Here is a 12,215-nt window from a genome sequence, read left to right as displayed (position 1 = left end):
TCTTTTATTACTGTTTTTCTCCATCTCTACCATTTTAAACAAAGTAATTCTGTTTGTTCTGGCAGCAGTCTTAATATTGTATTTGACTTGGTTCTAGAAGACAGGTGTCTGCTAGGGAGGTCAGGAGCCTCCCTTGGGATGGGAGAATGTAGACCCCCTCCCTCCGAATTACTGTAATTTTGAAATCAAGGGGCTTTCAGGCAGAGATCTGGGGATAGGAATAACTGTTCTTTACTAGTATAACCAGGCAAACAAACAACAATAACTACAGCATTAAAAACAGAACTGGGGACCCCGTGACACCTTTCTCGGCTGAGACAGGATGGAGGAGAGGCTTTGCTTCTCAAACCCCCTCGGGCGGGCAGTGCCGGTGCTCCTGCAGGGCTCTGAGGAACAGTCGGCTGGAACAGCAGGGATGAGCAGAGATCCTGGGCTGGTGGCTGAGGTGTATCAGCAGTTCCGCAGCGGTGGCTGTCACTGACACATGTCCTGGCAGGACAGGGGGTGGGAGGCCACCAACAAAGAGGGAAGAAGGAGAAGAAGCAGCAGCTCTGTCTGGGTGATGGCAAAATTCCCTTCTCTCTGCCGCAGCAGCTCCACACCCCAGAAAAGGAATGTCTTTTTCCAAAGCCAAAGTAAGCCCACCAAAACTGTCCCCCTTTCCTGCCCCCTTCCCCCCCTGGGCCCGGCCACTCTTTGTCCTTTGTCGAGCACCCACTAAGTACCCACAGTTAGGTTGTCCCCACAACTAATGGGTAAAAATTCCACAGGCAAGCCAGAACAACAAAAAAAGGACACCTAACCCCCAACAGTATTATACTTTAAAATTAGTATTTTGGGATTATGGTGGGCTTTTTGGAAGACCTAAGTGCTGCTGCTCTTGGACTGTAAATCTGGTGGTTAGTTAAAAGGCTAAATAAACATTAACACATCCTGTCACTTTGACCTCAGTGGAGTAAAAACAAGTAGCAGGGCAGGTTTAGTGACTTTAAATGAGTTATTATTAGTCAAATCTCTGCAACACCAGATATATGTTCTGTCATTTTGTTTTGTAATTTTCACCCAGAGAACTCTGGCTGCCTGGTGACTTCACATATTCTGGTCTATGCTTTCCTTCTAGCAATATGTTTCCTGTCCTGGCACTCCAGTCTCTGCATTTCATCTATTTTAGCCTAAAGGAGTCTGTTATGATTATTTTATTTACTGAATATTTTCTAATTATTTTTTACTTTACCATGCCTATGGAGTCAGCCTGACAAACTCAGGAAGAGTCAGATCTATTGCTTATGTGATTTGCATGTACCCGTGTGTGTGTGCACACATGTCCACAGTTGTTCATGCCTGGGAGCTTGTGCTCAGCAAGGTAAGAACGAAGCTGGAGCTTAAGAGAATGCTGGTACTGATCCTCTTTTCATTGGATGTTATTTCTGACTTGACCCAGAAGACACATGTGTCAGGACCTTGAAGTTTCCCAGCCCTGCACCTGAAGCAGGACAGGACTTAGCACTCTGTACATTGAGCTTCTGCTTTGCAGTGTCTGCAGGTTTCTGTCTGGGATGCATTTGTATGGACTGGTTCTGTGGTCTTGTGATAAATGTAACTTTGGAAGAAATTAGTGAAAGAATAAATAAGTATATAATTGTATTTATAACAATGTAGACCATATAAAATATAGTGTAGCCTAAAGATTCCTCCCCAGACCCAGCAGTAACTACCCATTCAGGCGATAACGACCCTAGGCGACGCTTATCAGCCTGAGAGAAAGAGCAGGACACAGGCAATCAGGCTAGACAATGAGAGGAGCCTGGCCGAGATGCCCATCGGCTCCACATTGAACCTGGATACTCCACCCTGCAAGCCCCGACTGAAAATGCAATCTGGCAAAACAATGAGAGGAGCCCAGCCGAGATACCCATTGGCTCCACACCGGACCTGGACACTTCACCCTGAGAGCCCAACCAAAGATACAATCAGGAGGCAATCATAACCTTTCACATGCGAAAGGACTCTGCCCAGTTGTCTATTGATTCAGTTCGATGGTTCCAGGAAATCCATTCAACCAACCATCTAGACTCTTTGTTGAACAGTGACTGCTCGGAGTTTAGCCTCAGGACACAAAATCCCTATAAAAACCCCGGACAGTCAGCTCTCCGTGTGGATTTGGGTAAATCTGTACCTTTGGGTATAGACCCCTGTCCACCCAGCGCTGCGCTGATTTATTTTATTGTGGTTTTTTCCTCTCGTTTGTGATTGAAATTGTTTTATAATAAATCGCTGTTTATATTAACCCTATTTTGCCATTGAATTTATAACAGTCTCAAGCAGTGGTGGCTGGGACATGTTCAAGGATGTTATTGATTTTTCATTTGTTCTGCTTTTTCCCCCCTAAAAATCCCTACATTTAATTTATTTTGGTTTTATTCTGCCCAATATTGTGATTTGGAAAGCATATGAATAAAATGCAGATTTGTAAGAAGGCTATTCCTATTTCTTTCATGTTTCTTATGCCTAGATTCTGCTCAATAATTGCCATCTTTCCATGTGTGTTCTTTATTCAAGCAAATAAGCTGATTTAATAAGATCTTTTTTGTCGTTCTGATTGGGAACGGCGATAAAGAACGACATCTGCTAATCCCCTGAGGGTAAGCAGCGAGCGGGGAGAAAAGCCAGCCCTTCCCCCTGGAGGGGTAAGTGGAATTCTCCCGGGCTTTCCTAGAGGAAGCCGGTTTTGAAAACCAACGGGATAGTGGAGCCTGCCGGTGAGCGGGCTTGGAACGGCTGTCTTGGTGAAGCAGAGCTCAAAGTCCCAGGTCAGAGCCGATAGCGTCTGCATTACTGCATTCACGGAGCTGCCAAGATAAAGTTTTCATAATGGAGAACTGTAATTTAGCTAACGAGCAGCTGGTCTGCCTTGCATGCAAAAATACCTTGCTGAGCATGAGACTCTGTGTTCCTAAAGAAGATATGCGCGCTTTGTTCCACTGGGTGAAAGCGCAGGAGTTTGCTATGACTGTGAATGATGTGTTTGACCTTGAGATTTGGTGGTCAGTAGGGGACCACCTGTGGACTGAGCTAGTTGCAGGAAATACCAGTGCGTGTGACTTAGCAGCAACTTGGGGAGTGATCTTTAGGGCACTGGAACAGTGCCAGCCTAAAAACAGTGAAGACGGGATGAGAAACTTTGATGCCGAAAGTTCCTCCATTGTACAAGATGAGGGACCGGGAGATGAAACCGTGGATGAGCTGTGTGGTGCTCTTTCGGTTCTGCCCGGACCCTCGGAGGACTTCAGCAGCGAGCAAGAGCAATGCGCGAGCCAGAGATCTCCCTCTCCAGAAAAGTTTGAGCGCCCGCCATCCGCGGAGCTCTGCGCGCAGGCTTTGCCAGCAGAAAAACCTCTCTTCAGCACCCCCCGCGCCCAGCGCGCGGGCGCCGCCAGGGGTCCAAGCGCGGGTCCGGAACACCGCAGGCCGCCGCCGCCGGGAAGCCTGGGCGAACAAACCCCCCATGTACCAATGCGGCAGGGCGTGCGGCTTCCACCGGCAGAGAAGCGGCGGGGGGAGGGGGAACAGCAACCTCGCTCCCCCTGCGCCTGCCTGCCGCCACCAACCGCGGCCCAGGTGGCTGCCAGCTGACCCCGAAAAAGCCTAGCCCAAGCCCAGATCTGAGGCCGGGGCCAGTCCCGTGGCAGGCATCGCCCTCCCCCCGCGTCCGAAGTGCCGGCGAGAAAGTGATGGGGGGGCCGGCGGCCTCGCTCGCCCCGCGCGTGCGCGGGACGTGCTAGCCCTGTGCCCACCTCGCTCCCCCCGCACTTGCTGTGTTGGAGAGCGCCGGGCCGAGTTCTGCAGCCCCGCGCCCCCCGCACACATCCGAGTTCTACCAGCATCCCCCCCCCCGCACCCATAAAGGTGGCGGGGAAAGGAAGGAGAGCGGCAGGCCCCTCGGCCGGGACCTTCCGCGCCGGCCCAAGGAGATGCCTTGGGGTCGGTGCCGTGTCCGTCGGCTCCAGTGGCCTGAGCAGCGTCAAAGTCCTGCAGTCCCTGCGGGACCCAAATTTACTCACCTTGTGCCTTTTAAGTCTTGTATTTACAGAGCTGACATCCAGCCACGAAAAGATGGCAACTTTGAGTTCCCTGAACCTCCCAGAATTCATGAACTACTGTTCTAACAGCCAAAAATCATCCTAAAACAAGTCTACATCCTATCCATCCTTAGTGAAATACTGTCAAAAATTAACCTCCATAAACTTCCTCATTCAGCACAATCCAGTCAAAGAACCCGACGAACAATAACAGCAACCATGTAAACTTTATAAATCCCTCAAAAGCCCCTCAATTATATTTGAAGAGAAAATCCAATGGAAAAAAAAAAAAAAAAGGGATAAGAAGGGGGGATCAAAGCATCATAAATTGCATTGTGCATTGTTAATTGATTTGTAAAAAGTTTATGGATTTTGCATAGTAAAATTGAGTAGAGTGTCACTGAGTATAAATGTAAGTGTACTTAATGTGAGTTTTATCACTTTAGTGTTCTCTTAAACTACTCTGTTGACATGTTAGACTGTCAGTTTAAACAGACTAACAGTGTTTTGTATAGTGTGTATACTAATTCACTGAATTAGAAATATTGGACTCAACCATCAAGTCCTTGCAAGGAAAACAATTCTTAAACATCAAAACATAAACCAAAATTCTAGATCAACATCCATTCAAAGTTCTAGTAAAGAAAACTCTTGAGCTGTGTTTGTTCTCTGTCCTACAAGGGCCCAGTAGGATGTAACAAACACTGCTTTTTTATTTTTTCTAAAAAAAAGGGTGAGTTATGGATGCTAGCTTTGGAACAGGCTGCAGAGAGCTGCAGAAACTGCAGGCCCATGGCCTCTCAGTCCTGCCTGAGAAGCTAGGCTGAGAACTTCATAGGAGGATTTCAAAACAATCCTCAGAGACAGAAAACAACTGCCAGGTGCTGTTTGTCTGTCCTCTTGTTTTCCTTGCAGGAGAGAGTCAGGGGGGTGGTGTGCCACTGACCAATGATGGTGATGTGGCACTTTGCTAACCAATAAGAGTTTCCTTTCTGTACTTTTCCACGTATCTGTCTATAAGACAAGCCTAGAGCAATAAACGAGAGGATTCTCCTGTTGTGACTCCTAGAGAGTCTATGTCATTCTTCATCGCCGTTCCCAATCAGAACGACACTTTTTCCTTATGCAAGGGGCTCTTCAGCATGAAGACAGAAATATACATAGTAATACTTGCTAGCATAAATCATAAGGAGAAATGTTAGTATTTGTAGAAGGAACACAAGGTATTGGATTACAGTTGTAACCATTTATCCTTGATTGATTCCTGAAAGTAAGATGTATTTGCATAATGCAGGCATGTTTTGGTGGAGTGGAAAAGGAAGGAGAATATTTTTATCTTTTTATTCTTACTCTTATTTTCCTCTCCTTTTCCCAGTTTTGATATATTTTCAGTTTTGACAAGATTTTGTCTCTTTCCACATATCAACAAAGGCAAAGAATGTCTTCAATAGTATTTTAAGCAGTATGTGAAGTTTACTTACATTTGTTCAGTTCTCCTTTGCATGGATGGTGAGAACACCAATGTGCAGAAAAGCCCCATCTACCTGGTCTCCCTAACCCTTCTACTTTAGCTCCGCTGACATCATCCACAGTCACTTTTAGCAGCTTCCTTAACTCAGGTTGTCAACTTTGTGGAGTAAAAGCCAGGGCTGGCTGGTGAAATGATGTGGACCTGGCATGTTCTTATCCCACTTGGCGTACTTTTTTGTCTTGTGAGGTGAGCAGGCGTTGTCATTAGTATTGTGTGAAGATCCTTAGTGCCTGGGCAAACTCTCAGCTGACTGGGTGAGGTGAGGTTCTGCTGTGGCACACTGCCTGAGTGTTGCTGTGCAGCTACAGCAGCAGTGGGAAGCCTCGGTATGCAGACAAGCCATGGTGCCTAGACATGCTGTGGTTGTCTCATTTCAGTGTGTAGCCAAATGCCTTTTCAAGTACAGTAGACAGATGTGAGCACAGTGCCTATACCCATATAAGAGCAAAGGTAGTAACTGCTTGTATGCTCTCCCTGGTGACCCAACCAGATTCAATCACACTGCTTGGTCATACCAGTGACTTTAGTACCATATCCTATCAGCAGCAGGAATCAGCACTCCCATGTGTTTAGCTTTAAATCTTGTGAGAATTTCTTGAAACCTGCCACTAGTATTCACCTATGTCTATTTTTCTCCATTTGCAGAAGTCCCCTCACTGCCCCATTCTTTTAAATTAGTGAACTTCTGGGAAATAAAATGTACATGGCTTAATTCCGCTCTTGAGTACCTGTGTTTCTCATTGAGAGTAGGTACAAACACTTGTTTGGAAAGTGAGTTTGTTTTTCCTGACCATTTTCATGGAAATTTTTGAGTCAGACTGAAACTGTTCATTCATTCCAGAAGTAATTTTGAAAGGCAAGAGTGGGAGACAGAGGCATGAAGCAAAGCCACTCTAGCCTTTTTGCTTTAGCAACTGATGCTAAACCAAAGCAAAACTAAAACATGAACTAAAACATGATTGCATACCTTCCAGTAAAATAATTGATGTGTTTTTCTTGCAGTTAGACTTCTAATTTTTGTGGCTTTATTTACAGTTTCTGCAAGACTGGTTTGATGTGGGCTGTATAGGCTGAGGTAGCCTAATTTTAGCTTAAATTAGTGAGTACTAAGCGTAGTTTTATACTACCCACAGCATGTACTGCTTGATGAGAGTGCCACCACAGTCATAGGAACAGCAGAGTTGCCATATGAAGAAGTGTAAGAGAAGCAAGATGTGAATCTGTAGAAATCTAACGTTCATGTATTAGTTTTTGTGCATGCACATGTTTTCCCTAAATTAATAGGATGGATTCATTCTCTGCTTTCCAGTTTTGTTTAGGTAATTATTAAGATTAGAATAAACTTGCTCAAGCTTTTATTTTAATCAAATAAAATCTTCTATGTTTATGTAGAAAGAAGAACTGTGGAGTGGTGGTGGGGGACAGTGGGCAGGTTCAAGTTCTTATAAAAAGTACTAGTAGTACTTTTGGAAAAGTACTACAATTTTAGGAAAATTGAGGTATACAGCCTTCTTTGTAATGTTTCAAAGTATAATAATTCAGCTGCTCATTCTGGTGTAGTGAGTGCATATATAAATCACTTGCACACTCCATCTTGGGGGGATGGGTTGCTTGTAGTTATCTGTAGAACTTACTGTATGGTAACAGTTAAAATTAATTACTTGACAGACTGAACATCTCAGAGTAGTTTGTCATCAACCTGCACTGGTGACTGGTAGTTTGAGTGCTAAGGTGTTTGAGCATTGTCTGGTACATAGTAGTATAAAAAGCAGAATTTGGTCCTTTTCCAAATAAATTTGTCCTTGCCTTTCTGAAAAGTGGGAGGCAAAGAAAAGGTGATGCAATGTCTTGTCAAAAAATGTAAGGTTCTCCTATTACCTTGGACTGTGAAATTGAAAGTGACTTTCCATATTCTTTAGCTTCAGTTGATCCCTATGCTTTGGAGAACACCATCTGAATCTGCTTTTAGCAACTTCTACAGCAGAGTTTGACATCACTGAATTTCACTGAGGGGTGTGTGTATGTGTACATACGATATGAATGATATGATACAATTCTTAATTTAGGAGAAAATATGTGAATTATAATCTGAAGTACTTGATGATAGGGAGAATGGGATTCTTGAGAAATTTTGTTGTGGTAAACATAAATCTGAATCTTTGTTGGCCAAGCTGGAGACTTCTTCTTGTTCGTACGATGTTTCAAAATATTTATATGCTCATACATTTGGCAGATTCCCTGAGACTTTCATGGGTCAGGAAAGCACTGGAAAAAAACCGCTAACACTTCCAGTCATCTAGTACAGTCATTTCATATAAGTGAGTAAACAGAGTGGAACAATGACTCCTTTTTTTGCCTCATGTCTCTGTTTAGGTTCAAGGGTTAACTGTTGATTGCTGGTGTATTTCTTCTGTCAACATTCTCAATCTAGGAAATGAATGGTTAAATTGGACAGAATGCTACTGTTTTTTCTTCTGAAGTGCCTTTTTCTTGAGGTGTTAAGAGCAGGAAACAGCTATGTGATTCCTGTCTTGCTGTTTCAGGTAGAGATAGCATTTGATTGATTAGCAATACTTACTTTTCTTAAAAACGAGATTCACTTAATAAATTATAAAAAGAATTTAATATAAACAAAAGACAATTAGGAGACAAAAGAAATAAAGCAAAGGGTTAAAACGGCCGGGTGCCCTGGCGCCTTGCCAGGAACACACCTGGTATCTCAGGAATACCCTTTTTATCCCATCCTTGCTGTGAGGGGTTAATGCATATTCAAGCATGTCCCCTCCCTGGTTCCACCTTCTTGGATCATGTTTTTTTACAATTTTATTTTCTGCTGGTCAGCATATGTTTTGCTGGTCATCATTATTCTAGCTGGTCAGCATTATTTTGGAGTTTTGGTTTCCTTTTTGCTGCAGATGGTCACTTGTTGGTAACAGCCTGGGCCCCTCATCCTTCCCCTGAGGGCAGCTGGTCTTCATATCTTCCGCTGATAACAGTTTGGGTTCTGTTGTTCTCCTGATAACAGCTTGAGCCCCAGTGTCCTTGCCCTCTGGGGTTTCTTTGCCTTGTACCTAGGAAATCTTTTTAAACCTAAGACTTGTTAGCAAAAAAGTACATACATAGCTAAAAAGTATTTAATATATAATATTCATCTGTGAAAGCCAATATCACAATACAAATTTATAACACTTTGTTTCAATAAATAAAAAAGCAAGATATTTTTTTGAATATTTATATTATATTTGTCATTCCTACAAGATGGGTTATGTCTTGAAATGTGCTTAATGATGCACCTCTTTCTTGAAAATTCCTTTTGTATTGTTTTGAGATATTAGAGAGTAACTACGTTTTTCTCTTGAACTTTATGTTTTATGGAAAGATGGAAGAATACTGAAGTTTTACCCATCTGAGTTTTGCAATGGATTTTACTCAGGGATAGATTTGAGTCCACATATTAAGCATGTTTAATTTTAGTGGTGTTAAGGCACCAAGGCAAAATTTTATAGTACGGATTTTTCTCAAATTCATGTCTCATGGATTTTGATAATTCTGCAGCAAGTATTCCTCTTCTGATTCTCATCCCAAGCTGCCAGGTACTTTAAAGAATGATTTTTTTAATGTTTTTTTTTTCTGTCTCTTTCCATTTGGTACTTTTTCACACTGTGTAGTTAAAGTGCCTTACATTTCTAATTTATTGACTTGAGAGACATATTTAATATCTGCAATAAATGTCTAAGAATTGCTGATGAGCTCTCTCCTCAATACCTATTATCTCTCTTCTGTGTTTCCTTAACTCCTAGGAGCCTCCAAGGTAGACCCAGGACCCCACTTCGGCTCTGCACTGAACACTGAACAGAGGCAGTTTGTGATTATAGAGGGATGGTGACTAAAGGGTGGGTAAGAGAGTGTATTTTGCTCAGTCAGTAGATGATGATGTCATGGAGAGATTGTAAGATGTCTGGAAACAGACTATCACATCTTTTGATGTGACTTTGTGAACCATTACAGTTCTTCTGCCTTTCTCTTTTCCCTAAGCTAAGGATATTCAACTAATGGAAATGGGAGGAATGAAAGGAAAGGAACCTGCAATTCTCTTCTCTTCTTACCTCTCTTAAATTATGCTCAACTGCAAAAAGGGAAACTATGTAAAAATGGGAATGTTTGTTTAAAGTGACACTGAAAGGGTAACTGTAGGAGTAACATGTTTGTAGATGACTATTTCAGGATGCTGTTTGGAGGCTCCACACAAATGCTTACCATAAGTCTAAAAATGTCTTAGGAAAAGGAAACCTGTATAGCTGAATGACAAGGCAGACAAGACTATTAAAAAGCAAGAGAACATCTTAAAAACAGCTGTGTCTCTGTTCAAAGAAGGAAATAAGACCAAAACATTCCCCTATCAGGCTAAAAAGAAAGTTAATAAATCTTTTTTTTCGACTACACCAAGAGCAGGAGGCCAGCTGAAGACTCTGTGTAGCCTGTGTATAATGATACTATGACAGGAATGATCCAAGATAAAGCCCTGGCAGAAAACTGAGTAATGCTTCTGTGTATGTGTTCACCACTGAAAAGTGTGGGGTGGTTCGTGTTTTGGAAACTTTCTAATGGGAGTCTTAGGAAATTGCCTTTCTGGGGAACAAATTTCCTATTCTCAATTTAGCAGTCCAGATGTAGTTTACCCAGTGGTTTTAGGAACGGTAGTGTGAAATAGACTAGCTGCTGACTGTAGCATGCAGCCTCATGCTTTTAAGTGTCTCACCAGTTGAGTACTTGAAGATGTCTAATTTCATACCATATTTCAGAAAGCATTCATGTGGACTCAGGGAGTCTAAAACCCAGTGGGCCTCTTTTTTAAACTGAGTGGATTAGCAAAAAAATTAAATTAGTATCTCTGTTTTAGAAAGAACTTTGAGTATTACAGTGGAGATTCTGAGAAAGGCTTGATTTCTGTGAATAAAAGCCTGATAAGGAGGATGTTTAAGAGTTTGTGAACTGGTTAATATTAGCCTTCCACTGCTTGAAGGATGTTTACAAAGATGATGGAGCCAATGTTCCTAGTTGTGGCAAGCCAATAGCAGGAGGTTAATGCACACAGATTGCAAATTGAAATGTTCGGACTGGACATTGTAGGTAAATCTTTTTCTGTAGGAGTGCAGTACAGCACTGAATAAAACATGGGTTTGTGGTGGAGGTGTCACGTCTCCAGTGGAGCTCTCAAGCCTTAGTTGGACAGTGCTATGGCTGACCTCATCTTCTGTGGCCTTTAATGGCTAGCCAGACTGTCCGACTGGAAGACTCACAGAGATCTTACCCAGCCAGCATTTTTGTGATTTGAAGTCAAATCACAAAAATGGCCTGTGATCTTTAAAGGAGATGAATGGCATGGAGGTGAAAGACATCATTTGATGTAGTTCTACTTAAACTATGAAAATTTATTTCATATTCAAAGTTCTCTTGAAGAATTTTTAAAGGAACTAAACAGGTGCAAGTTAAGGAAGAGGACTGCCAACTGTGTAAATAATTGTTTAAATGGTAGGGAAAAAGCTTCAGGAGAAAAGTGCATTGGAAATCACCAGTGGATTTCCATAGACATCTCTGTGAGTGCCTCAGGGATATTTTTATATTCATAAGTGACTAGGGACAAATGTGTGGTGACAAGGTTTGTTTCTAAAACTAAGTTTTTCAGGACAAAAGAAGGTAAACAAAATGGGGGAAGACTGAAACAAATGCAAAAGAACCTTGTAAAATCAAGTGGCCATTAAAATGGTGAAAGAAATTCAGGATCAGTAATGTTAAAGTATTTTGAGTTAGCTTGAGGTCTTGGGACTGTAAGAAGGCATTTATTGAAAAAATCAAGTCTATGCTTTAGTAGCAATCAGGAAGCAAATTTGTATCAGGAATTGCTCTGAAAAGGGAGAAATCAAAATATTAGAGCAATTTCTAAATCTGTGAAGTGTCTGTGTCTTAAAGATGGTGTCCTGGTCTCCTCATCTCAGAGCAAGTGGAGTAGAACAGGAAAAGTTTCAGAGAAGGGCAACAAAAATGAAGAAGAGCAGCAGGATGCAGAAGACATCCACACAGCAGCATCCATACAAGAAGAGCTAACTAGATGAGAATTTCCAGACTGGAGGAGAATGGCCAGATGCTAATACAAGGTGTTTAAGAAATTATATGAGCTGTGAGGTATTTGGATGGGAAATGAATAGTCAGTGCCACCTAATTTTATATTAGAGGAAAGATGAAGTGAAACAGGCAGGGAACAGTTTTAAAGTTAGGAAAATATATGTTTTGTTTTGGTTTTTTGCATAATGTGTAAGTCAATTCTGAAATTCCCTGCCACAGCATGCCATGTGTGCTGCATGGGTATAAAGAGCTTCTGAACAAATTTGGAAAAGGAGGTGGAAAAAAAAAAAAAGAAGAAAATTAAAATTAAAAATAAAAATAAAAATTAAAAAAAGAAAAAAGAAAAAAGAAAAAAGTTGATAAACAAGGTACTACCCCTGGGTAAGAAAGTTACTGAGTGGCAAATTAAGGAAAATATGAAGTGTTTTGAGTAGAGTGGAAGATAAGTTTTTTATTTGGCTGCTCTAAACATCTATTCTTAG

General features: G+C 42.0%; 1 protein-coding gene across 11 annotated transcripts in view; it reads left to right on the top strand.

The window, feature by feature from the left end:
- The window catches only part of LOC147655596 (semaphorin-5A-like), a 345,256-nt gene that overhangs the window by 132,694 nt on the left and 200,347 nt on the right, over positions 1-12,215 (top strand). For 6 of the 11 annotated variants that reach the window (XR_015274363.1, XM_086842896.1, XM_086842946.1 and 3 more), the window contains one exon: positions 9,411-9,503. The exons of the other annotated variants lie outside the window; for them this stretch is intronic. The gene's annotated coding sequence lies outside the window, so the exon portion shown is untranslated. The remainder of the gene's footprint in view (positions 1-9,410; positions 9,504-12,215) is intronic. 11 annotated transcript variants of the gene reach the window in all.

Source organism: Cyanistes caeruleus, chromosome 1 (genome assembly GCF_971803275.1).
Source record: "Cyanistes caeruleus chromosome 1, bCyaCae1.hap1.1, whole genome shotgun sequence".
In the NCBI taxonomy this organism is placed as follows: Eukaryota; Metazoa; Chordata; class Aves; order Passeriformes; family Paridae; genus Cyanistes; species Cyanistes caeruleus.
This window is presented reverse-complemented; position numbering and strand designations above follow the sequence as displayed.